The 26,792-nt window shown below is 35.9% G+C and overlaps 1 protein-coding gene and 1 long non-coding RNA gene across 4 annotated transcripts in view; both read right to left on the bottom strand.

Moving 5' to 3' along the window:
- LOC105838908 (sugar transporter SWEET1) overlaps window positions 1-26,792 on the bottom strand; it is a 54,128-nt gene that overhangs the window by 16,764 nt on the left and 10,572 nt on the right. The gene's annotated exons all lie outside the window — the stretch shown is intronic.
- LOC114254526 lies at window positions 8,485-9,535 on the bottom strand. Its single transcript, XR_003625884.2, has 2 exons — window positions 8,871-9,535; window positions 8,485-8,749 (listed from the first exon to the last, which is right to left on the bottom strand). It is a non-coding gene; the product is annotated as an uncharacterized LOC114254526 (long non-coding RNA).

Here is a 26,792-nt window from a genome sequence, read left to right as displayed (position 1 = left end):
ATATTAATTGAATATTTTAATTAATTATTTAAAATAATATTTACATAATTATTTCACATTTAAAAAGTTGTTTAAAATAATTTTTTTAAAAACATATTTATTTAACATTAATTTAATTAAATTAATGTTTTCTTAACATTACTATTAATAAAAATAATAATTAAAAATAATTTTTTAATTTAATTACGACAAATATATATATGGGCTGCAATTTAAACTTACCAACAACTTTTCAAATTATAAGTTAAGAATTAAATTGTTGGATAATTTAAAAGTAGAGGCGCTTAATTTTTTAAAGTAATTTTGAGATTAATTTAACGATATTAGAGGTAATCACACTATTAAACTTTAAAGGATTAAGTTTGTGGAAATTTTAAATGTAGAGTCGCTGAATTGTTTTAAGTAATATTGAGATTAAGTTACGGTTGTCTTTTTAGATGTGAGGAAAATTCTTTTTGGTAAAGAAGAAATGATATTCGAAGATTTTGTTTTGATTGGAGAAACGTAAAAAAAAAGGTGAAATTCATTTAACAAAGTACATAATTTTTAAGTTCAAACAAAAATTGCACTGTTTAAAAAGGTTCCGACCAAATATCAAAAGTGTATCATGATCAAAATTTCGAATTAAAACCAAAAAATCTGTAAAAAATAGGTTTTTTTTTAATCTCAAAAATCATCAAGAATTTGGAATTTTTTCGAATTTTGAAGATTAGAATCTGAAAGAGCATACTCGAAAATACTCGGATATGCATTTCTTATGGATATTTTCACTGAGTGCTGAATGTTTGAAGTAAATGATACGAAACAGTGCTGGTTTGACGTTAAAGGGTTAAACTTCATTGCTGTCTAAATTCTATCGCGCTGTCAGCTACTCTCGTTACGCGAAGCGAGGCAAGCCAGGGTTAAGTCTTGGGTTAGATCCACCAATAATCGAGATATTAATTTTTCAAATTATGCAAATGAGAGCGCGCTGAGAAAAGAGCTCGATATGCTCGAGCCATAATACCGAAGAAAAAATCTATCGTGAATGTATGATAAGCTTTCCTTAATTTACTATTCGCAATTACGATGGAAATTAATTTAATTTTTTGCAGATTCCATACGTTAATATTTCGATTATTGGTGGACTTAACCCAAAATAATATTGGACTTTTATGTTCACCTCGATTTCTTCTACTTTTTTACGAGCGTTGTCCCACATGTTTAGGGACATCCGGTATGTATATACAGGGTGTCTGATATTTTTTAATGGGATGTATGAGCAGGTAGAGCGCATGGAACTGAACAGAAAAGTACCTTACCGTTTTTCCATTTTCGCAATAGTTAACAAGTTAGTAACTTGTAAAATTTTCTGTATTAGCCCGGCCTACCGGCAAATGCAAGCGCGCCGAGCGCCCGACCGCGGCGGCCGCCCCTCCCCAGCGCTTGAACCTTGAGATTGCTAGGCACGCGGAGGGAATTGTTACAACAAGCGACAATGGCTACGCACAAGCGACGCGTAACGCTAAATTCTCACTGCGAGTTGATAGTTCCTTACCTTTTTTAATGAAAATAATATTTATTAACGACAAAAAGTATGTGTATACGTGTACATACATGTGTACAAAAAATATCAGTTGTAATGCTTAAAGAAGTGATTACTAAATTTATTTTTTTAATAAATAACGATTATTTTTAATAAAAAATATTTTTTTGATGATAGTCTTAAACGCCCTAAACTGTCATTATAAATTTTATAAGAAGCTGTTATCATATGCTCAAAACAAAATTTATGCTTCTTTAAAAAACATTAGAAAATTTTATCGATTAAAATGGAAATGATAACCAAATAAAATGTTTGTTTCAACTTTATATTCTTAATTAAAAATTAAATAACTAGGATATTTATATTTTTAATAAAATTAATCCTTGTGATAGACTTATAATACACGGAAAAAACTTTATGATAAAAATTACTATGATAAGTAGTAAACGCGGGCCAAGAAGGAATTATGAAAATTTTTATTGTTTTTCATCAAATTACGACAATATTTACACTACTTAAATGATATATAATTCTCTGAAATTTCTTCTTACAATCTATCACAAAAATTAATTTTATTAAGAATATAAATATCCTATAATTATTTAATTTTTAATTAAGAATATAAAGTTGAAACAAACATTTTATTTAGTTGTCATTTCCATTTTAATCGATAAAATTTTCTAATGTTTTTTGAAGAAGCATAAATTTTGTTTCAAGCATATAATAACAGCTTCTTTTAAAATTTATAATAACAGCTTACAACAGTTTAAGACTATCATCAAAAAAATATTTTTTATTAAAAATAATCATTTATTAAAAAAATAAATTTAGTAATCACTTCTTTAAGTATTACAACTGATATTTTTTGTACACATGTATGTACACGTACATACATACCTTTTGTCGTTAAAAAATTTTATTTTTATTAAAAAAGGTAAGGAACTATCATAACTCGAAGGGAGAATTTAGCGTTACGCGTCGCTTGTGCGTAGCCATTGTCGCTTGTTGTAACAATTCCCCCCGAGAGTCACAAAAATCTCACATAGAAAAGCGTTGCTTGCGTTGCAAATATGCCTTGAGGATGCAGTCGCGCGTGGAAACTACTTACGTATCATCACGCGGCTTACCCTCTCCTCCTTCTTTTATTGTTTTGCGCCGCTCTCCCTGTTACAGTATGTATCTTACCGTCGTAAAATAAACTTGTGTAAGATTCTCTTTTTTTGAATCAATTAATGGCGCACGTATTTGTCAAAAATGTTCGAAAGAGGCCAGGATACAATTTCATAGAGAGTTCTCTAAAGTTTAGAATTCAACATTGCTTTAATTATTTAGGCACTACGACAACTGATATATGCTTTACATTTACTGAAATTACTCGGACACTTTCCAACAGTATATAATTCGAGCTAGACCAATGGTTTACAACTTTTCTTTGACCAGGGACCACTAGGACTTTTTTGTTCGGTGCAGAGATCCCAAGGTTTGAAATAAACATTCCGAAAATTTAAAAATAAATTTTAATCATAACTTTTAATTAACATTAAACTTATAATAATATTTGAATATTATTTTTTAATAGAGAACTTTTAATTGAAAATGACTTTATTTTGCGGATCTTAATTTAGTTCTCGCGGACCTTTGGTTGGGAACCCCTGAACTAAACAGTTCCTCGCTAACTGATTTTGGAGCGTTACTCCAACTTTCTCTCGCGTTCGGTTACTCCGGATTTCTATGAAATGTTACTTTCAGATCACAGGTGGTGCTAAAACTCCTTTTATATTACCAGGATTTTCGGGGTACATATACATTGTGACGTGACAACCGCAGGTTGTTGTCCGTCACAAGGGTTTTATCGGCCCTTACGCGTTAACATCACGCGGGTCCCGCTCGGGAGTGGACGCGGAAGCGTGATATGTCACGTTTTCTGTATGTGCTGTCCCGTGTATTGTCCGTTCACTGAGCGTTAAGATTTTTGCGAGCGCTACATCGCAATTGCGAAAATCGGTGGCTATGGATAGAGAACTAACAACAAGGAATTTGCAGAAGACCCTTTTCGAGCCTGGGTCCACAGGTAGTACCGCCCTTATCTTGCCTACAATTTTTATCATGTGAGACTTCCGATACAGCTGCCGAATCGCATTTTCAGGATCCAGCAAAAGCACAGGGCCGGTGTCCCGGGGCGACGCCAGATCCGATCCCGCACGAGTTCCGGTGGAGATCGCAACAGCTTACAATCTTTTTACGTCCACATCGAGGCGACGACGACGTCCCAGAAGCGGAGGATGCGCCCAGCAAAGAGAAAGAAAACTACCGCAGAGGAGAGCGCAAAAATTCCCGCGCACAGTGCCCAAAAATATCGATCACCGCGCTTGGATGTCAGCAAGTGGCGGCACGCACGTCGCGCGCTACGCGCAAGTCAAATTTGAAAAATTACGGTCAATAAGGGCCCGGTTTATCAGAGGCAAGGTGGGGCGCGTCGCCGAGCGGCCCCCGCAGGATCCAGGATCAATCACTCGAACTGCGGAAGTTGCTGTGTGTAGTGTTCAGAATCCCGAGCAAAAAGAGTATAAGAGGATGCAGGAGCCGGAAACATTCCGACCTGGACGAGATTTACGAGGAAGCAACTTGGTGAGACGAGCGTCACTGCGAATTTGTAAAGCCATCGATTTCGTGGTTGGACGAACCGCGACAAAATTATGAGTTTATCGCGGTATCTTTTCAGCATTCCAATAGAATCACGAGCTCGCAAATTTATTAGAGTATCGTTGCCTCGTCCGATCGCGCCCGCTTGCGTGAATTTGCCGCGTGCTGTTCATCTCGTTATAATTACGTTGCGTGTGTGTCCCGATCTGCCGAGTCACCTGTATTTTTGTATTGTAGTCGCATCGCGAGTCATTGTCGTTAGCTGTACTGTGAATCGTCGCGTATTTATAATTTTGTAAAAATCAAGGCATTCTTATCGCTTTCGAGTCGCTAATCCTTTTGTAATTGCGCTCTCGTTAGAATAAATATATTTGTCTTCTATCACCTCGTCGTCGAGCTAGTAGTAATTATTGTGCACATTGTTCGCGGGATCTTACAACGTACGAAAGAACACGAGTCCGTCGCGTGTTGCGCGGGTCTCCCTATATTGTTCGTCCCAATTGCCCTTGGCAAGACCGTTATTCTATCGGGAATTCGTCGTCCTCCAACGACGCATGGTGAGGCATAGACAAGCCGGAGAATTTCTGCACATGTAAAATAGCTTTTTCGATAATTGTCCCGTGTTCGCGAACTTTAATTTCGAGCGAGCATCAGCTTGTAACACACGCGAATTATCGTCGTCGCTCAACAGCGCCTTATAATTCTGTGTCGTTCATTGTTAAATATATTCGTTAATTTCATTGTTAAATTTGTTGTCTTGATAGTTCTCTCGCCTTCCCGATTCCATCCGCCCTCACCGAACCTCCCCCTCTACTAATTTTAGGGCTGAGTAGCTGGCTATCGAAGCTGCCGAGGCCCTGGTCATCTAAAGAGCGCGTCTTTTTCACGATTATATCGTAACGTTGATTCACTGTTTAGCATAGAAAAAATGGTAGGCTCAACGTACCTGGCGCCCAAGTTCGAGTTTTAACGAGAATATCGGAATTCGGTCGCTCCGACACCCGGGCGGCGCAGGGCCGTGACCATGGGCGAAAGCGAAGTTGGCCGTCGCTCGCGAGCACGATTACAACATATATACACAGCCGGTTATCGACCGGTTATCTGGTTTATAACCCAATGCACAACAGAATGCTAAAGCTTATAATCATGACCCTCAAACGAGTTGTTTTACAATACATATATATATATAAAACTTAAAAAAAAAGAGATATCGCATATATACATATAGATTCTTGGGGGAAAAAAAAACCGCTTTTACATTGTAGCGAGCCGTTCCTCCGCCGTCGTTAAGGCATAAAGATGCGAGGCCGTTATCCTCTTAATTCGCGCAGTCCCCTCCGCTTATCTCTTTCTCCCCGCACGTCTCCGCTCCTCTTGTCACCAAACGGGGGCTATAAAAGTCCTCCGCTGGTGATAAGAGAGCAGATCTCCCCGGTCTAGCGCACTGAGCCGACCGATCCTCTTAGCGAATTGAGCTAAGCCTCCAGAGCACGCACTGAGTGCCGAACTTAACCTCACACCCGGTTCTCCTTGTCAGCGCGCACTGAGCGCCATATAGTGAGTGGCAGACCACCGCCCCGCTCGTTACCCGGATCCCGGTACGCGCACTGAGCTACCGATCCCGACCGCACACGGGGACCTCGCAGTAAAGGGAAACCGCCGACGCGGAGGATCATCCACGCGGGATGATTCTCGCTGACAACAACAGCTGATCGCCGTCACAGTTGATCGTCGTGGCTACCGAGCCGAGCTCAGCACCGCATCGCGCAGCCGCCCACCGCCGCGACCAATAGGAGCGCCGCACCGACCGACTCGGCGAATGGAAGCGCCGCACCGCACCGCGCAGCCGCGACCGTAGCCAATTCGGCTACCGCCGCGACCGATACGAGAGCCGCCTCGCACCGCACCACCGAAATTGCACCGCCACGAGCGCCGCAGTCATCGAGACCGGCCGCTACCGTCAATCAACGCACCGACCGACCGGTACACGGGCCGTACGCCCGCCGCAGCCAATCCGGCACCAAGACACTACGCGCATACGCGCACCGCGGCACACGTCGCCACAGCGAATCGTCCGCGCCTCGCACAGCGAATCGTCCGCGCCTCGCACAGCGAGACTTTAGTTCATAAGCACTGTATATAATAGATAGGGACATTGTACATATTAGTTAGGTCTAGAATATAATAAACATATAGAGTTAAGTATATACGACTTGCCTCCGTTCATTCACTTAACCAGCCCGCCGCCCGAACCCTGAATTCCCGCGGCTATCCGTAGCCAATAGGATTCGAAAATTTACGGTTACAACATTAACCTTAACCTATAATGGTAGGCACTTTAGATACCAACTGACATTTAATAAATTTTTATTATAATTCTATTATAACAAAAAACAAAATAATTAATCAACCAAAGTATAAGCTTCTAAATACACGCTTTCTTTTCAAATTTAGCATTTACTAAATAAAAGCTTTGTTAATTGATATACCTATATATGTAATAAAACAATACATCAGTGGTTTTTTTAAAATCAAACTCGATTTGTTTTTCCGGGGTCTTGAGCCACGGTTTTATTTTATCTGACGATAGAATGGTGTTTATAAGTTTTTGAGTTAAATTAAATCCGAGTATGTCGACAATAACGAATCGATTTTTTTAAATACTGCTTGATAGACCTTTACAGCAAGTAGATTTGTCAAAAACATTTACAAAAAATTGATGACAAACCAAAAGTAACTTTGTTATTGCAAATTTCATCAAACTATCCGCACAAATGCAATAGTATAGAGATGGTTATCAAATACATCATATTGGTGTTTAATAGCATGCAGGTATGTTGACGACAGATTGACGCCAAAAATGCAGATTAATACATTCAGTAGTTAGCAATAAAAAGCGCGCAAATGTACTCTAAATGTTAATCAAAATTATTAATCTTTTTGTTCCACTTTTTCGTTTAATTTGCGCGTCTATATATATAAATGTCAATGTGCTTTAAGAAAGAAAAAGTACGAGAGAGTACTCTTTGATTACCGGAGTCTTGGTATTGTTTACCACATAAATAAAAATTCCACAGACACGTGGTCCGCCGGATAAGTTCGGTAAATGAATAAGAGAAAGAAGAGAAAATAGAAGGAGCGAAGAAAATTAGTGAGAAGCGAAAAGGGAGATAGAGAGAAATATAAGAAGATTAAGAGAGGTGATAGAGGTGATAGAGGAGCTGAGGGAGAAAGAGTGAGACAAGAGGACCGAGAGAGGAGGAGCTGACAAGATTGGTGAGAGGAATGTGTGAGAAGGTGAACAGAGGAGGTGGAAGAGAGAAGAGAAGTCAGAGGAGGTGCCGGAAAAAGAGAGAGGTGAGGAGGTTGAATGATAGAGAAGGCAGAGGAAAAAGACGGAGGTGGAATGTGGAGAAAAAAGATTGAGAGTGCAAAGGAGCGGATAGACAGGAGAAAGACAGTAGCAGCGGAGGAGAGGATCAATGATGGTAAGGAGAGGAGAAGAAGGACGATGCGGGAGGAAAGCGTGAGAGCAAGTAAAGAAAATGGAGATGGGAGGAGTCAAGGGATAGATGTTTGGAACGGGCAGGGGGATGGGAGGAGGTGAATGTTATAAAGAGGGGCAGAGGGGCGAGAGAGGAAGAGGGAAAAAAGGTGGTTGGCTTATAGAGGGACGTGAAGGAGAGAGTAAATAAACGTTTGTTAGGCTGCACAATAGCCTAACGGGCGCGAGGAGGATTAAAAGAGGTTGTAAATATTGGAATTATGTTTATTCCGAATAAACTTTATTATAATTAAAGTGACAAAGAAGTAAGGAGTTGTAAGGGGTTTGGTGGTCCTCGTGAAAACACCCCGTCAACCCCTAGGGAAGTACGGAATAAATTCTATTCTAAATAAAAATTCCATAAATAATTAATATAAATTCCATTGAATACTACGTACACATTTTTAAAAAATTAATGTATTTGCGATAGAATAGATATCTAGTGTTAAATTTTTATTTTAAATAATTTAAAAATTATATTTTTGAATTTTTAAATCTAATTTCTTTATTAATTTTATCAAAGTTCTTTAAAATCTCAAATATTTATTATGGGGTCCACACGGGCCAAAAAAATATAAACGTGTTTATTTTCTTGCCACATTGTCAGAATTATAAAAAATTCTTTCATTACGTTATGTAAATATTTTTACAAATTTTGTATAATTTTACATTAAAATATGTATAAAATAGTCTGACAATGATATAATGTATATACATATTATTATACACGTGCAGACAGAAATGCCTGACCATACACAGAAAAAATAAATCCTTACTGCAAGTAAATTTTTATTCTCGAAAGCTACATGCTTTGATATGCTGTCATCAACTAGAAATGTTTACTTACATTAATAATAAATAGATTGTATATTAATTCTTAAGTATATTAATTCTTAAGATAATATCTTTTCACTACCTATCGCTATGTGGCGCTATTTTTTCGTAGATAAAATGCACCTTCTTATGAATAAAAGAGGCTTGCCAATAGAGCGCGGTAGGAAGTAAGATTTCGACATATAATACTAAAATATGTCAATCTATAAAAGAGATTAATATAAAATTAATAAAAGTAGTTGTTTTCTATCCACATTAAAAAAAAAACACTCTAAACTAATATTGTAGTTTGTTGCTAATCTGTCTTTTTGCGGACAAACCCACCTCATGTTTGTTGTCAATTTGCCATTATTTCTGCAAACAAATCTGTTTTGAGTTTGTCGTCCATTTGTTGTAAATTCTGCACATAGATTTGCTGAATATTTGATGCAAATCTGTTGGTCTGCAATTGATAAATATGCTGTCAATTTGTTGCTTCAATCTGATGTCTCACTGTTAATGGCAAATCTATTGTAGTATTGCAATCAATTTTGTGTTAGAATATAACATCAAGTTTTGATTACAATTGGAGCGCACTCGAGGACACGGTAGTTCCTGAATTTGACCACCTTACTCCGCAGAAAAATTTTTTCCTATTGTTAGTAATTTGGCAGCAAATGGTTAACTGGGCAGAAAAATGGAATGGTTATGATTAACCAGCTCTATACAGCTACTTTCCACGCGTAGCAAGGTCCACTCAAACGCTCCCTCCCCTGCGCGCTTACAGAGCGAAACTACGTCCGCGCTTGTACTGTATCACATAGGTTCGCGATTTTTCACGCGTAGTGAGGTCCTTTCACCCTCTTTATTACTCTCTTTAATATGTCAATTTTTTGCATAGTTTGAATAAGCATTAAGGGGATCCAGGAGTGCCTTTGAAATTTGATCAAGGTCGATAAGGTAGAGTCATTCGTGCACATCATTAATGAGATTTTATATGTATTTCTTGTATAGATTTAGAAATCCTTTTCCAGAATTAAAGTACACATATTAATATTAATCTATAAATTGGATTTTATATTGAAAACAAAAAAAATTTTTCTCATATTGCTCTACTTATCGACTTTTTACGTGTACATAACCCAAATTTTCGTTTTTTCATTTTCCAATTTGCGGAATGCGAATCTTTTTTTCTAGGATTCTAATCTTATTTCTAATTGCACGATATTATTCCTGAGAGTTTTTTCTAGGGGGCGACGTGATTATTTTATACATATAAACTATAGATTTTTTGTATGAAGCAAATATTGTCGTTAAGTGACTAATAAATAACAATTTTTTTTTATTTATCAGAACAAATCGTACGTCGCCCCCTTCATTTTTGTGCGTACTTTAATCCTGTAAAAGGATTTTGCATTCTGTTACTCCAATTCGAAAATCCAAGTTCCCAAAAAAATGTCGGTAACTCTGTCACTCCCGGATCCCCTTAAAATTAACTAATAAAAGTTGATTTGTGTTGGATGGGTTATATGAAGTTTTGAACATTTAACGTTATTTTTCTTAAAAACTATTGTCTTTATGGCAAAAATCAATGGAACATAAAATATGTATTTTAATGAGATCTACAACTGTTCGGGATTCAGCATGTATTGAGTTCGCGCCGTCACGTCAGATGGCAGCAGCTATCGATCATCGTTCGCGTAGATCGTGGCACTAGCATGCGCGCCAACATGCGCATAGCACTAGAATCTCTCTCTTCGGTACGTATTCTCGATGGCGGCGGTTCACTCTCGTTCATCGTGCTAGTGTTTCGATATAGTTTGGTGTTCGAATCTATTCGTGAGATCGTAGACGTTTCATCCGACAAGTGCTCAAGGAAGGACTCATTCTCATCATCTGTAGAGAGACTCAGCCACAATTCTCTGGTACATCACCATCGAGAGACTCACGCTCATCACGCTACGCGCATGCCGGCGCCGCGTGACACCGGCTCACGGGCATCATCGTCCTTACTGGTAACAATTAATATAATTTCTGCCGAGTTAGTGGACATTATCTCTCAACTATAGACAATCTCATCAGTGCTCTCAAAACTCAGAAAACGCGTGTAATGTGTATAAGTTAAGATCTGTAAAATATACGATACGACTCGGACATCTCGGAGTCCACGTGACACGTAATTGTTGTGCAATTAATTAAACACCCCTTCCACGAACGTCCTCTCACCCTGCATAACATCCTCAGGGGCATCCAGCGATCTCTTCGCCGAGTCGCGAACAACAACTTTTATCTAAAATATTTTTTGAAATTTTCATTATTTACAAAAATAAATAAAAAACCATGATTTTTATGGTTTCTTTATAGTTTTCGCCATGAAAATTAAATTTGTGCCAATTTTCATTATCATATTCGTAATCAGCGCGCAAAAATACGTAAGAATACAAAGTTTCAAAAAATCGGACGTCCCCCCCCCCCGACCTAAGCAAAACTTTATCTTTTATATAATATTTTTAGTACTGTGACGTGATGGTTGAGGGCTGTCGTCCGTCACAAGAGCCTTAGTGGCCCTTACGCGTTTACATCACGCGGGTCCTGCGTCCTCCCGCTCGGGAGCGGACACGGAAACATCGTATTTTCTGTGTGTTATCCCTTTTTAAATTAGAATTTTTGCGAGCGTTGTGTTGCGAGTGCGGCGGAAATCGGTGACCGTTAGGAACTCATTTTGTAACATTTTGACGCCTCGTCTCGACGGAGGACATCCCCGGGAGCCACGGAGCGAGCTGTCCTTTACAGGACCACCCTTTACCTTGCTTACAGTTTTTCATCACATAAAAAATTTCATTACTGCTGCCAAATTACGATTGCAAGATCCGAAGAAGGCGCGCAGGAAAGGCACCCTGACGGGGCAGATCTCGCAAGAATCCCGGCAAAGGCCACGCGGATCGACTGCATATTTTCCGCCCATAATGAGGAGAGGACAATGTTCCGGAGATGGAAGTTTGCGCTCAGTTAAGAGACAAGCCGCTGCCAACAAGGATGCGCAAAGTTCACGTACGCAGGGCTCCAAAAATTCAATTCCCGTGCCTAAGATCTGTGGACAAATAGCGGCAACGCACGTCATGCGTTGCGCGCACATCAAGCCGAAAAATCGCGGTCAATAAGGTTCTAGCTTATCTAGGCAAGGCGGGGCGCGTCGCCAAGCGGCTCCTGCAGGATCAAAGATCCATCACTCTAGTTGCGGAAATCGTGCATGCGTTGGTGATTCCGGGCTATCGAAAGTGTAAGAGGTCGCAAGAGCCAGCTCATCTCGTGGAGGCTGAGAAAGAGACCACTTGGTGGGACAACCAAAACTTATTGTGAAACCGCCGATTTCACGGGCGAGCCGTGAAACGGTCGCGAATTTATTGTAGTCTTTTCTTCGTAAATTTTCGGTAATCCCATCGCCTCGCCCGGTCACGCCTGCCCGCGCTAATTCGATACGTTCCATCTTTCTTGTGTTTGCGTTACGCGCGCGTCCCGATCCGCAGCCGAGTCATTATCGTCATTTGTATCGCGAGTTCTCGCGCGACTGCGTTTTTGTCGAAATAAATGTGTCTGTCTCTTACCACCTCGTTAGCAAGCAATTGCCGTGCACATTCTTTGCGGGATATCATATTGTAACGAGAAAGCACAAGTCCGTCGCCTATGGCGCAGATACTGTACGTCCCGATTGCCTTTGGCGAGACCATCATCTTACCGGGAGTTTGGCGCCAACCAATGGCGCATAAAAGGACGTAAACAAGACGGAGAATTTCCGAGTACGCTAAGTTACGTTCTGATAATTGTTCCCATGTTCGAAAGATCCGATCCTGAGCGATCACCTGCTCGACACGTGCGTGAATCGTGGTCGCCGCTCGACCGAGCGTTAAGAATTTATAATCAATCGATTCGTCAAATATACTTGTTATTTCTGCCTGTTTAATCAATACTGTGTTTCCGGTGGTTCTCTCGCCTTCCTGATTTCATCCGCCTGTGCCAAACCTCCCCCTCTGCCATTTTAGGGCTGTCGGAGCCGCCGACACTTCGGTCGCCTACGAGTGCCTGCCTTTTCCCGGCTTTATCGGTTCGAGGATAATTTACCGTTTTATACGAAAAAGTGGTACGCTTAACGTACTTGGCGCCCAATTGCATTTCTTTTTAGAGAAACTACAAAAATTCGGTCACCCCGTCACTCGGGCGGCGCAGGGCCACGACCAGGGACGGAAGCGAAGTTAGCCGTCGTTCGCGAGCACGGTTACAGTACATATTGCAAAACATTTTAAGTATATACTGAGAAAATGACAAAGTGGTCGCAGAAATATTCTTAGTACACATATAGAATAACAATACATAATTTTTGTAAACCAGAAATTATATTATAAATTAAATTTTAATATAAATATAAATTTTATAGATCAAAAAATTAGTAGTAAACAATTATAGTAAACGTTCTTAATCCTCAGTACGCAGGGTTAGTGCAACCCTGGTTTAACTTTCGAAATCGCGACATTTGTACAGTGTTTGAATAGACGTTGAGGCTTGAGCGGAAAAAAGTTATGCCTGGCCTCTACTGTTTTCTTGCTTGGCAACCTTAGTGCGTCAAGGACTGTCGAGCTGCTTTAAAAGTGTGTCAAGATTACGGTAACCTTGTGTGTGTAAATAAGGTAAAAATTAGTATTTTCAAAAAATTCAAAATGTAAGTAGAAGTGATTAATTGCATTATTTGTGATTCGTATTATGAATGTATATTATAAAAGGTAATTGGATGGACGTAAAGTGAGCGGTTGAGAGCGAAGAGCGAGTGTGATTAATTTAATTATTTTAGAGATTAGAGGACTAGGATAGGCGATTAGATTTGAGAAGATAAAGCAGATAAGAAAAAAGGTGAGGAATTGGAGGGACACCGATAATCGTAAGTAGAGTAAACGTAAGGCGTGGAAAGGTGAACAAGTTTGAAGATTAGCTTGCGATAGATTATGCGGAAAGATAAATAGAGAAGGGAGAGAAAGATTAACAAGGAATAATAAAGGGTTTTTTAGAGAAGAACAGAGAAAACTGACAATGGAAGAAGCGAGACAAGGGAAAAATCAGTTTTAAGGATGCAAAAGAAATTGAAGAGAATAAGGATAGTCTAGAAAGAGGGTTAGGAAGGAGGTTAGTTTGCTGTTTGAAGATTTTAGGCGGGATATTATGGTGCAATCTAAACAAGAATTAAGACAGGAAATCAGGAAAGAAATTATAATAAAGATTTCAGAGTTTAAGTCTGATTACCTCAAGAAGCTAACGGATATAGAAGAGAAATACAAGAATTTAGAAAAAAGAGTAGCAGAATTAATCCGGATGGGGGAGGCAAGAGAGATTGATGTAGAGAGAGATGACAGAGGTAGTCAGTGGAGCTTAGTGTCAGGGAGATCTAGAAATAAAAGTAAGGATAGAAGTAGTAGAGCAAGTTCTGGAAATAGTGATAACAGAATAAGTGAAGTACTGAGTGTCAGAGACTTAGATATTGTTAAGAAAATGGTAAAAAGGGATAAGGAGAAAAAAAAACATTGTAATTAGAGAGATAAAGAAAGAGGACTTGGAGAAGTTAACAAAAGATACGCTAGAAAATATAATAAAAGAAAAATTAGGTATAGTGATTAAAATCAGTAAGTTTTGGCTTAGCAGCCAAAACTTACTGATTTTACTGGGTTGTTATAGTAGGACTAGAGAATAGTGAGGCAAAAAGAGAGGTAATGTTAAATAAAAGAAAGTTGGAAGGAAAAAGTTTTTAAATATTAAAATGATTTAACATGGAAAGAAAGAATTGTGCAAAAAACATTAGTAAATGAATAAGAAAAGAGAGGAGTAAAGGTAAAGATGTACAGGTAGGAAGAGAGAGATAGAATTAACGGTATTTGGAAAAAAATGGGAAAATGTAGAGAGAGGAGGAAAAGAAGGTTAGTGAGGGAGAGGAGGATAGAGAAGAAGATAGGGTAGAAAATAGGAATAGACAGAGAATGAGAGAAATAGAAGAGGGTGGGATTAAAAGAAATTTTGTATAAATCAAGAGGGCGGGACGGTAAAAGAGAGAAATAGGACAAAACTGAATAAGAAAATAATGTTTTGGAACATAACGGGTATTAGGAGCAAAATAAAAAATTTTGGGATTACATCAAGCGCTGTAATTTTGTTAGCTTAAGTGAGACTTGGATGGAAGAAAAGAGTTGGTTTAAATTAAAGGGCTGGTTATGGAGTCGTCATACTGTCTTTTTATGGAAAGATGTAATAAGAGGGGCAGAGCAAAAGGTAATTTTATAGTAGAAAAAAAATTGGGGGGTGACAGGAATCTCATAGAGAAATATGGAGAGGAATGGCTAGTATGAGAAATAGAAAAAGTAAATAAATAGAAATATCTAATAATAGTTACAGTATACAATCAAAACAATTGAGATAAAATTAACCCTTACGGTACACGGTGTATTGTCCAGTGGACCCTAACAAATTTCAAGTCTAAATTTTCGCTAAGGTATTCAAAATCTTGAATCTGCCATCTACCTCTTATTTGAGGTACCATATATAACTCAACTCATTGGCGTTGAGCGTTCGGTGTTAATTTGCTGTGTACAGGGCTTAAAAGAGCACGGTGTTTGAGTGTGGGGATCCAGTGGATTGTGTATGTAACAAACATTTCCGAATTTTCGATTTTTTAAAAATCGTTCTCTTTGAGTGATTTTTATCATAAAAATTGTAAGTATTGAAAAAAATTGTGCTAGAATTTTCTGAGAATTTTCCTCTCTTATAGCCACGTGGCTACTTATCGAGAGTTTACTGTAATTTTATTATACTGTGTAGATAACTTACAATCTAAAACAGAGAAAGCAAGTGCTAGTAACAGATCATGAAGAAAATAAAGTTTTCGGAGGAGAGGCATCGGATAACGAAGTGGATCATGTCTCCGAGGACTCAAATTATGAAGAATCTGATGCCGATAAAGATGATGATATGGAGGAATTGGAAAATGCAAGTTTGTCTCAGCGACGGTAATACGACGTTCATCTCATCTCAGTTTTGTTTGAAACGTCTTTATAAGCATTTATATACGGATCATTTACGTTAACGGTACAATATGATGAATATCCGTATCGATTTGAAATTGAGCATTGCTGGTGTGCTCAGTATCAATCGAGGCGAGAGACAAAATGAAAATAAAGGGCTAATGATGGCAAAAATTAAATGCAAATGTGATTTGTGTCCAAGAAATTTGGGCAGAAAAACAAGATATTTATGTATCTCATGTAAACGCTACATGTGCGACCAACACCGCGTAAGTGTGTGCCTTGACCGTGTCGGAATAGATTAAACGTTTTTATAATTATATTTTATTTCTTTAAGTATTTTGTATTACTATAATACTATTAAATACATAATTCTATTAAACATTTAAAAAAATTATTTATGACAATAACAATCATGTATGTGTCATTTTTAGATATTAAATTTTTTTCCAAAATTTTCTCCTTTATATGTTGAAATAAATACATTTTCTTCAGCATTGGACTCTGGACTAATTTTTTTTCAAAGTGTAGTATTTAAAAAAATGACCCCAAAAAATTTTTTTGACATAAATATTACGTGAAATATAATTTTTTAAGTAAAAAAAGTATTTTTCACGTTCTTTTTCCTTTGTAAATTTTTTTCATTATGCAAATATTAAAAATCTTTAAAAAATATTATTGGACCTTATTTTCTAAAGTTTCAAAAATATCCTTATTTTTTTCGAATCAAAATTTTCAATACAACATGCGTGGCAGCTGTTTTAATCATTGGGGTCCAGCAGACCCGTTGTGTACAATATTCAATTATTTGGAAGTGTGTACAGTAAGGGTTAAAAGAGCAATTAAAAAAATAGTAGAGGAAAATAAAGGCGAGGCTATTTTAATAAAAAGCGATTTTAATATAAGGATAGGAGAATATAGTTTAACAGAGAAAATAGAAGGTTTCAAGAGTAGAAGGTAGAAAAAGCAAGGATAAAAGATTAGGCAATAACGGTTTAGATTTAATAGAATTAATAAATGATATAGAGGGATATATTTTGAACGGAGTAACAGAAGATGACAGAGAAAAAGAATATACATACTTAGGCGAGGGGGAACACAGTCATAGATTATGTAATTGCAAGCGAGCTTTGTCTAGATAAGATTTTAGAATTTGAGGTAGAGGAAAAAGTGAACTCCGATCACATGCCTTTGATCGTGAAACTGATGAGAGAGAGGAAAGAAAAGAGAAGAGACGAAGCAAAGGACAACGGAGAGGAAAACAAGGATATTAATGGGATAAAGATTCAAAAGTCTTATACATAGAAAGAACAGAAATGGCAGAGTGAATGATAAGCTTGGATAAAGATTCGATGGAGGAAAACTGAAGGAATCTGAAGGAGACAATATCGGAGGCGATGGTTAAGAAAAAAGTGAGATGAAAAAAGGAAAAATAGGACACAAGGAATGGTGGGACAGAAGCTGTACAAAAGAGAAAAGAACTCACAGATTTTTAAAGAAATAGAGAAAAGATAGGATTACAAGAGAAGCGTATCTGAATGTTAAAAGAAATTTAAGGTTTTTATCGGAGCAAAAACAAGAAAAATGGAGAGAACAAAAAACTAAAGCTTAAAGGTCTAAAAAATACTGCGGAAATCTGGAAGTATATAAACAAATAAAAAAAAGAGAAGAAAGAACGAAGAGAAAAAACTGCATGGGCAAGGATAAATGAAAGATACACTTTATGAATCTACTCGAAAATACGGTGAACAATAGAACAGCTGGATATACCATGCCAATCACAGAAGAACCGTCTGAAGAAAGAAACATGGATATGGAGAATATGGAAATTAAGGAAGTGGATGTAGGAGGAGCAATTGATAGATTGAAAAACAAAAAAGCACCAGGAATAGATGGCATTCCGTTGGAAGCATGGAGATATGAAGATACAGCGATTAGAAAAGGCCTTACGGTTCTACTAGGGAAGATTTGGAGAGGAGGCAGCATCCTAGAGAATTAGAAAACTAGTGTGATCTTACCACTGCATAAAAAAAAGAGAACCAGGAAATGACAGATAACTACAGGAAATATTTCTTTGCTCTGTTCAGCATACAAGATCTACGCGGAACTGATAAGACGTAAGTTGGAGGAAGAAACAGAAAAACTGGGAGTGCTCCTGAAAGTCAAGGAGGATTCAAAAGAGGAAGAGGAACAATGGGAAATATTTTTATCCTGAACTACATAATACAGAGAAAAAGCTGAAGGACAAAAAGATGTTCGCCCTCTTCGTAAACTTAAAGGCTGCTTTTGATAACGTAAAGAGAAAACTATGAAACATATTGGAAGAAATGGGTATAGAGAAACAGACCATAAGAAGACTGTAGGAGACAAAAACACGAGAGCAGCAGTAAAGACTTGAAGATGGACTGACACGTTTAACACTAGAATAAAGAAATCAGACAGGGATGTGTGACGAGTCCATTGCTTTTCAATTTGTATATAGCACATCTGGATGGTTATATGCGTAAAAGAGGAATGAGAAGTATAAAATTAGGGAATAAGAAGATATGGCTACTAGCACATGTGGACGACAGAGTAATGAAAATGCAAATTAAAAAATAATGCATTACTCATTATTTTTTTAATAAATAATTATTCTTTACTCTGTTGCGCCTTGTGGTACAACAAATGATTTTTGCCGTACCTTGCGGTGCGACAAAAGATCTTTAGGGATTTGTTGCTGCCCAAGGAGTAGGAACTCGCGGAAAAAGGCGGCTTTTGTTGGCAGGGTCCTCAAATCACTCACTCACTGATTTTAAGTGAATTTAATAAAAAGGTTTATTCTGTTTGTAATGTACAATAGCGGCGGTCGGCGAAAATGCCGCGTCGGGTTACACTTGATTAGATACGGCGCGTGACTCGGAGTTAGCGCGTCATCTCTTCGCTCGCTCGAGATTTGCTTGCGGCTAAGTCCCGAACTCGTGCGTATTTAACTCGCGCGGGCCGTACGTATCGGTTTGATAGCTTATCACTGATCCCGCGGGCCGCTGTTCGGCAGCAGCTTAAATAGTGTCGCGGATTTGATTAATAGTGGGGACATCGGGCCCTCCGCATGACCATATATGGTCATTCCCGCGCGCATCCGGAGTGCGGGAAATATTCGCGAGCTTAGCAACAATTGCCAAAATGCAGATATGCATTTCCGGTGGCATGATTGTTGCTAAGCTGGCTTCGCTAAATTCCTTAAGGTGGCTGGTGCGTTGACCAGTGCGATGACCGGCCGGCAGCGCACGAGGCATATGTCACCTGACACCTTGTGATAGCGAGCCTTCCTCGGCGAGCTATATGATAATTTTAATATTCTATATTCTTTATTTTATAATATAATTTTATTGGTTGCGACTGTTTCGTTCACAACAACTCATTAATTATTAAAAAAGTAATGCGTAATGAAAAAAATCGCATTACTTATTATAAAAGTAATGTGTAATAAAAAAACGCATTACTTATATTAAAAAAGTAATGCGTAATAAAAAAAAATCGCATTACTTATTTCAAAAGTAATGCGTAATGAAAAAAATCGCATTACTTATTTAAAAAGTAATACGTAATGGAAAAAATCGCATTACTTATTTCAAAAGTAATGCGTAATAAAAAAAATCGCATTACTTATTAAAAAAGTAATGCGTAATTAAGGATCTTCGCATTAGTTATTAAAAAAATATTTTTTAATGAGACCGTAATGCATTACAAAAAGTAATGCATTATTTAGAACCCTGATGGACGATATGGTTATATTGGCGAAAAATAGAGAAGGATTGATAGATATGATGAATACTCTTAAGAAAGTGTTAAAGATAAAAAGGTTAGAGTTAAATACGGTTCAAATAAAAGTAATGATCTTTCATAGGAACGGTAAAGAAAAAATAGGTAAATGGAAATGGGAAGGCAAAGAATTAGAAGAAGTCTCAGGTCATTCAAATATCTTGATTTCACTTTTAATAAAAAGCGGGATTATAAAGATCATGTAAAGAAACTAGCAGGGAAAGTGATAGTTAATAGGATTTGGGGGCTAGAAGAAAGGATTAACAGAAACGACTTTCGTAGAAGATGAATATTGTTTAGGTATTTAGTTAAAAGTGTAATAAAATATGGAATAAAATATGGTAATGGTCAGAAAAGAAGAAGTTAGAAAAGATAATGTTAAATTACGTTAGATGAATTTTCAATCTGGAGTTTTGTATCCTAAAGTATCTAATGTCAAGAGAATTAGGTTTAGATAAAATGGAGTACTAGGGCTAGAAGATTCAAAGAGAAAATACGAAGTATGGAAGAAAATAGGTGAGTTAAGATATGTTAGAAAGAAAAAGAAATAAAAGACTGGCAGGACTTATACGGAATTGAAAGGGAGAATTATTATAATAGGAATGGCTGGAATGCAAGGGCAATAAATATGCAAGGACTGAAATTACAAGAAAATTTGTTAATGAATTGAAGAATATGAATAGAGTCATATAAAAGCAAAAAGACGATAGTAGGTTTAGAAATGCGAGATATAATTTAAGATACAATGAAAAGAATCTGAATAGAATAGGAGACAGACCTAGGTATTCAAGAAGAATAAGTTTAGAGAATAAGAGAAACGGTAAAGGTGTTAGAGCGCTACTCAGGTTAAAATGTGGTAATATGGAAGAATGCAATAAGTACTGGTTGGAGGAAGAAAGGAAAATGTGTGTGAATTAGAACATTTTATAGAGGAATGCGAAATTGCGAAAGTCTGGTTTAACGAGCTAGGTAAAAATAAGAGTAAAAGAATGGATAGATTATGGAGTGATGAAAAAGAAGAGAAAACGTTGAAGGATCTCTGGAGAAAAAAAGAAAAGTTAAAGAAAGAAATCATAAAAAAATGTACATTTATTAAGGAAAAGAAATAGAGTAAATAGAGAGAAGGATGTTAGGTTTATGTTACAGAAATGAGGGGTAGGATAGGTAATGTTGCACTTATGTATATACTCTAAATTGTAAGATAGAAAATAAAATACAAAGAGAAAACTGTTTAAAGAATCTAAGTTTTGCAGACTATGCAATTGTGTATTTATATATTACATGTTTTATATACTACACATTATATTTTACTTTTATATATCTTATACATATTTGGTACTGCTAATTTATACATTTATAAGTACGTTTACTGCTGTGACTTCAACAACGTATACGATTATATTTTTGTAATTCTGTAATTTGTTTCGCAACTTTGTGATTTATCATGTGATATTTGGGATGTAAGTTAATTTATAGATACAAGTATCGATCGCATTCATTTGACCGACAATCACTTGACCGACAGTATCACTTAGTCGACAATTACATGACCGACAAGTACACTTAACCGACACGATTATTAAACGACAGTTCATTTGACCGACACCGTTTGGCCGACAGTACACTTGATCGACAGTATCACTTAATCGACAATTACATGACCGACAAGTATACTTAACCGACACGATCATTTGACCGACAGTTCACTTAACCGACACCACTTGGCTGACACACTTGCTTTGAGTGAGTCCCAGATGCGCATAGTAACAAACGGACACAGACCAAACGGACACAGACCAAATGCGCACGGATCAAATGCGCACGGACCAAATGCGCACAGACCAAACGGACACAGTACCCAACAGACTTACCACATGGGTTGCGACTTCTCAGAACACCCCTACCGACGGGGTAAGTGTGGGAGGTGGGGGCGAAGCCCCCCTTGCACCCCCCCCGCGTGTGTGTGTGCGTGTGCAAAGCATTCTCTGCACCACATGGGTTTGCGACTGTGCGCATTTGTTACTGTGTCCGTTTGTTACTGTGCGCATCTGTGACTCACTCAGAGCAAGTGTGTCGGCCAAGTGGTGTCGGTTAAGTGAACTGTCGGTCAAATGATCGTGTCGGTTGAGTGTACTTGTCGGTCATGTCATTGTCGAATAAGTGATACTGTCGATCAAGTGTACTGTCGGCCAAACGATGTTGGTCAAATAAACTGTCGGTCAAATAATCGTGTCGGTTAGGTGTACTTTTCGGTCATGTAATTGTCGACTAAGTAATACTGTCGGTCAAGTGTACTGTCGGCCAAACAGTGTCAGTCAAATAAACTGTCAGTCAAGTGATTGTCGGCCAAGTGTACTAGACCCTACAGGTATAGCATCAATTAGTGATAAATAGGTTATGGGAATATAATTTAGTGGAAGAGAGTTTATTTCGTATTAGAATAAGTAATTTTACAGATTAGGTGATGGAAAAGATAGATAGATAATAGGGCTGCGGATGGATGAAAGGATGAGTGAGTCAGACTTATCTAAACCAAGTCCGCTTCTTGGCATTATACTGCTGAAGTGAATAAAGAATTATTATTATGAAGAGTAATTTACGTTTAATTTTATTGTTTTTGTTATCATAGAAAAAAAAGAAACAACTAATGACTAGTGGCTATTAACGTTAGCGCTGTCTTTGTACGGAACATTTAAATAAAGTAATGAGTGTTTTTAATAAAAAATAGTACATAACAAATACTTCTTAAACTATATTTCTGTTAAATATGAATATTTTCATAGAAAAATAAAATCAACATTGCTTGGCCACACACAAAGAAAATTCGATGTGCATATTTGTGAACAATTTGGTTTTTTTTTGTAAACATTATAAACAATACTTTTTAAATAATAAAAAATTTTTGCACTTATATAAAGAATTATAAATTCATAATACCCACTAATATTATATTCGCTAAAACTTTTTCTCTGTATAAGCAGTCATTTTTAAGATTATTATTATTAATGTTAATGGTGAATATTAATATTTGTCATAAAATTACGATAGAAGCACTTTTTTGTTTCATTTTCATCAAAGCTTAAAGATTTTTTGCTAATATAATTAGTTCATAAATCTTAAAAATAAGTCTTTTATTTCGTCTAAAAAATTTTTTTTAACTGATCTAAAAAAGGCCTCTATTTTCTTAAAATTCACTTCGTTAGCTATTAATTTATTATAAAAAAATCTTTTATTTTTTGGCAGATATACAACTTTAAAAGAATCTTTTGAACTATTTTCTGATCTACTTTTAGTATTTGCAAAATCTCTCATGCTATAACTTCTTTGCCTTTTTAACTAAAATATTATTTTTTTTCAAACTATTGATAAAAAAAAAGGTTTAAAATGAGTGCATTTGAACCAGAGATATACACGTTTACAGTGGTCAATTTTCATGAATCGCTTCGAACTTTTGGGGAGGGTTACTTTAACTATTTAATAAGACGCTGTCAAAATTTCAGCTCTTAATATTCATAACTTTAGCAACAGTAATTTTTCAACAAAAAAAATTATCTCGGCTTCCAAGCAAGCTAGGAACGATGTTTTTTTTTAATTTAAAGAAAAATCGCACCTTTCAAATGCATTTTACTTCATTTTGATAGCGTTAATATTTTAAAAGTTATTTAATTGTTAATTAGGTTTATTTTTTACACGTCTATTTGAAGTACTTAATTGCATTGCATACATTTCGCAATACCGATGTAATACTGCAACTATTTAAGAAAAAAAAAAAAAAAACTTTGGTTCAGATTCGTGCATAGTCTCAAAAATGTAGAAATTAAATTTTAGTGGAGCGCGTTTTGGATAAACAATTAACATTACTCGAAAAGTTGTTAATATTTTTTGATAAAATTTGGTACTTCTTTATCGCCATAAAAGCTATATTTTCCTACAATTTCAAATGCTTGAGTTAATTTTTGGTTATAAACAAGTTATAAACAATTTAAGAAATGGCTTTTTTTCATGGTTTTTTCTACTTTACAACCGAATTAATCGACCGATCTTAATCAACCAAATTTATTATTGTAGATCTACTTAATACCTACAACTTTTATTCGAAACTTTTTTCGATTCCGTTTTTAGTTTACGAGGCGCAAGCGAAGAATTACTTTTTCCTCACTTCAACTCGTAATTTTGCAATGACCCCAGCTTTTTGCGAGTGGCAAACGTACCTATTTTAAACTACGCATATTAATTGTGCTTTACGCACCGTCAAATCTGAGTCACCAATTTTTTCGCAACCCTTTTTGGGATCTAATTCTATTATACTAAATGTTCATACAAGCGACTTCGTTGATTAGCATGTCTATTAAATTAACACAACATATAACATAACCACAAAATTTGAAATGCACAAAATTTAATCCTAATTTTATTGCTCCAGTCATTTAATAAAAAAATTTTGCTACCTTTTATTAGAATGCACATTTGAAATAAATACATAAACACTCATACTAAAGTTTAGTGCTAATTTGTGCTTTTAGTAGATATCTATTAGTTTTAAATACCCAATACAAATTTTTATTCCCAGTTCAAATGTCTTAAAATAATAAATATATATATTTCACATCGCCTATTAATATTGTTGTATTTGTAAAGTTTTCAAGAGGGCTTCTATTCTTAATGCATACTCAACTTCTTCGTAAAGTTCTCAAAAGGGCTTCTATTCTTAGTGCATACTTAACTTCTTATATAATAAAACGAAAGTGTACACAGGATGATGGTTGAAATCAAACCTATGATTCGGTTATTCAATTGATTTCACATTTTATATTTCACATATAAAGTCACATATATCACTATTGTTGTAATGTCACTATCAAATTGATAAATCATAGATCAAATGTCACTATCAAGGATCGCAGATTCCGGCCCCGGTAGCATATGGTCGCATGGGGAGGGGATAAAGAACTAAGGGCAAGGACCAATTATATTAAGGGGTTATACTACCCAGGTGTGATGAAAAATGAGTTTGTTTATAAATTTTTTTCTCCACTACTAATAAAGCAATCAAACTAAAGTTTACAGTGTTTATTATATGTTTTAAGGTATACAAAAATATTTTTTATTTTGATTTAAAGTACAAAATGGCGTCGTGGCAATAGGTTACTTGAGGACTTTTTTTTTTTTTTTGAGGAGGTAAACGGCGTGCAGAGTAGCAATATTCAGACAGCACCTACAGGGATACAAAAATTTTTTTATATTCTATATTAATTTTTCTTTGGAAGTACCAACGATTATTAAAAAATATTGATTTTTACCAATTTGGCATGCATTAAAAAAAAAAATTTTTTTTTTTCGATGAAAAATTGATTTTAAATTGTTTATAAAAAATTAATTATTTCTTAATCGTAAAAATCGTTGGTACTTCGATAGATAATCTGTTCAAATTTCAAGTCAACCGGATAAAAATTGCCCGAGTTATGTTGCACGCCAATTTGAAAAACATGGTTCTGAGATAATCGCGTTTAAAGTTTCAAAACATGTTTACTATATGAAAAATTGAAAATATCGGCTTGCTGATTTGTTTACCTTCACTCTGCTATCCCAGGACTGTAAAACATTCCTTCCAAGCCTAAATATTGCTCTTCAGCCTTTCTAAGCGATGTAAGGTCCTTCCGCGCGTTTTCTCTGTTTATTGATGCTAATCGGTTTGCAGCTTGAACGCGCCGTTCATCGATTTCATCGAATTATTTATACAATAATTATAAAATTCGTGGCTAATCTTCAGTTCAAGTGTACTCATTATAAGTAATCCTTGAAAACCATCATTATAAGTGATTGCAGCAACGTTAGTCGCTATATCAATAACAGTTTTGCCGTTTGATACCGATTTCGGCGCTACTATCCAAACGACGGCGTTTAAACTTTCATTCGCATTTAATTAACACTTAATTTGAGAAAGTATAACTTCTACCGATATAAAAATACCGACTTGACTACAACGCTCCAAAATGCTGCGCGTGACGAAGTGGCATTTTCAAACATTTCAAAGCGCTCGGAGGCGCCTCGGAAAATAAGCTGTAAAAATTTTTTTTAATGTTTTCCACTTATAATTATGCTGGAATATCATTTTTAGATAATTTATGCATCATTTAAGCCAATAAAAAAAACAAAAAAAATTTTTTTGCTGAGTGGTATAACCCCTTAAAAAATAAGTGAGTGCTCAGTATATGATTGTTTCTTGCCCTTAGTGCTTTATCCCCTTCCCATGCGACCGTAAGCTACCGGGGACGGAATCTGCGATCCTTGCTATCAATTGTTATTTTTCATTTATTTCCTGCAAATAGAGCACTAAATTCGTGAAAAGAAAAATTAATGTATTACTGTTTTGTTGTTTCAAATGGCAATAAAAATATTTTTGTGGTAAAATATAATATTATTTAATATATCCGTAGGAAAAAATTATGCAAAAATTACTACACAAAAAATTGCATATTTTTGTGCATAAATTTCTGCAGTTTTTACAGATTTTTATACAAAGTTTTTGCCTTCAAAATTTTTCTGCAGAATATTTTGCAGAATTTTGTTTTCTGAAACTTTTTGCTTTCAGAAAAAATTACATAAAATTCTGCAAAATTTTCTACAGAAAAGTTCTGAAGGCGAAAACTGTACAAAAATCTGTAAAAACTGCAGAAATTTATGCACAAAAATATGCAATTTTTTGTGCAGTAATTTTTGCATAATTTTTTCGGGATACGGTATTATCTACTAGATATTAGATGTACAATACAGGAGAATCTACTCAATAGATATAAAACATGGATATTTTCTACATATTACTACTCTACATTTAAAAAATCTTTACGATATCTTAAAACAACAAATTCTCAAGGTTCTAGTTTTATGGCAAACTGCTCTCCTCTTTTGACTTTGATTCCTTGCTATATGGTTTGAATAACAAAATCCAGAATAAATCAAAAAATTAAAACATAAATAACAGTAAATTTTCACATAGATATGGATTCTTTTGCAATAATAAAGAACATGCTTGACATGGATGACTTTAGAGTTATTTTTAACATATAAGTAATACAACAAAATTAAAACTAGTAGATATTAAAAACACATAATGAGTACTTATAGTATAAACATTTATTTCAAATGAGCATTCTAAATTTAATAAAAAACTAAATTTAATAAATTTAATATATATTTAATATAAAAATAATTTTGTACTAAACAATTAGAGCAATGAATCAGTACATAAAGACCACTAAATTTTCCACACACTTCATGCAATTATGTTCATATTGATGTGCTAGTTTAATAGACATCATTCAATCAGCCTATTGAATTTATGTAAGCTATAGCTTCAATTTTTAGAGCTTAATTTAGAATTTTAACATAATGTTCTTAAGATGTTATA

This window comes from Monomorium pharaonis, chromosome 10 (assembly GCF_013373865.1).
Source record: "Monomorium pharaonis isolate MP-MQ-018 chromosome 10, ASM1337386v2, whole genome shotgun sequence".
NCBI classification, from domain to species: domain Eukaryota; kingdom Metazoa; phylum Arthropoda; class Insecta; order Hymenoptera; family Formicidae; genus Monomorium; species Monomorium pharaonis.
The sequence above is the reverse complement of the archived record's forward strand: the minus strand, read 5'-3'. Positions and strand labels throughout refer to the sequence as shown.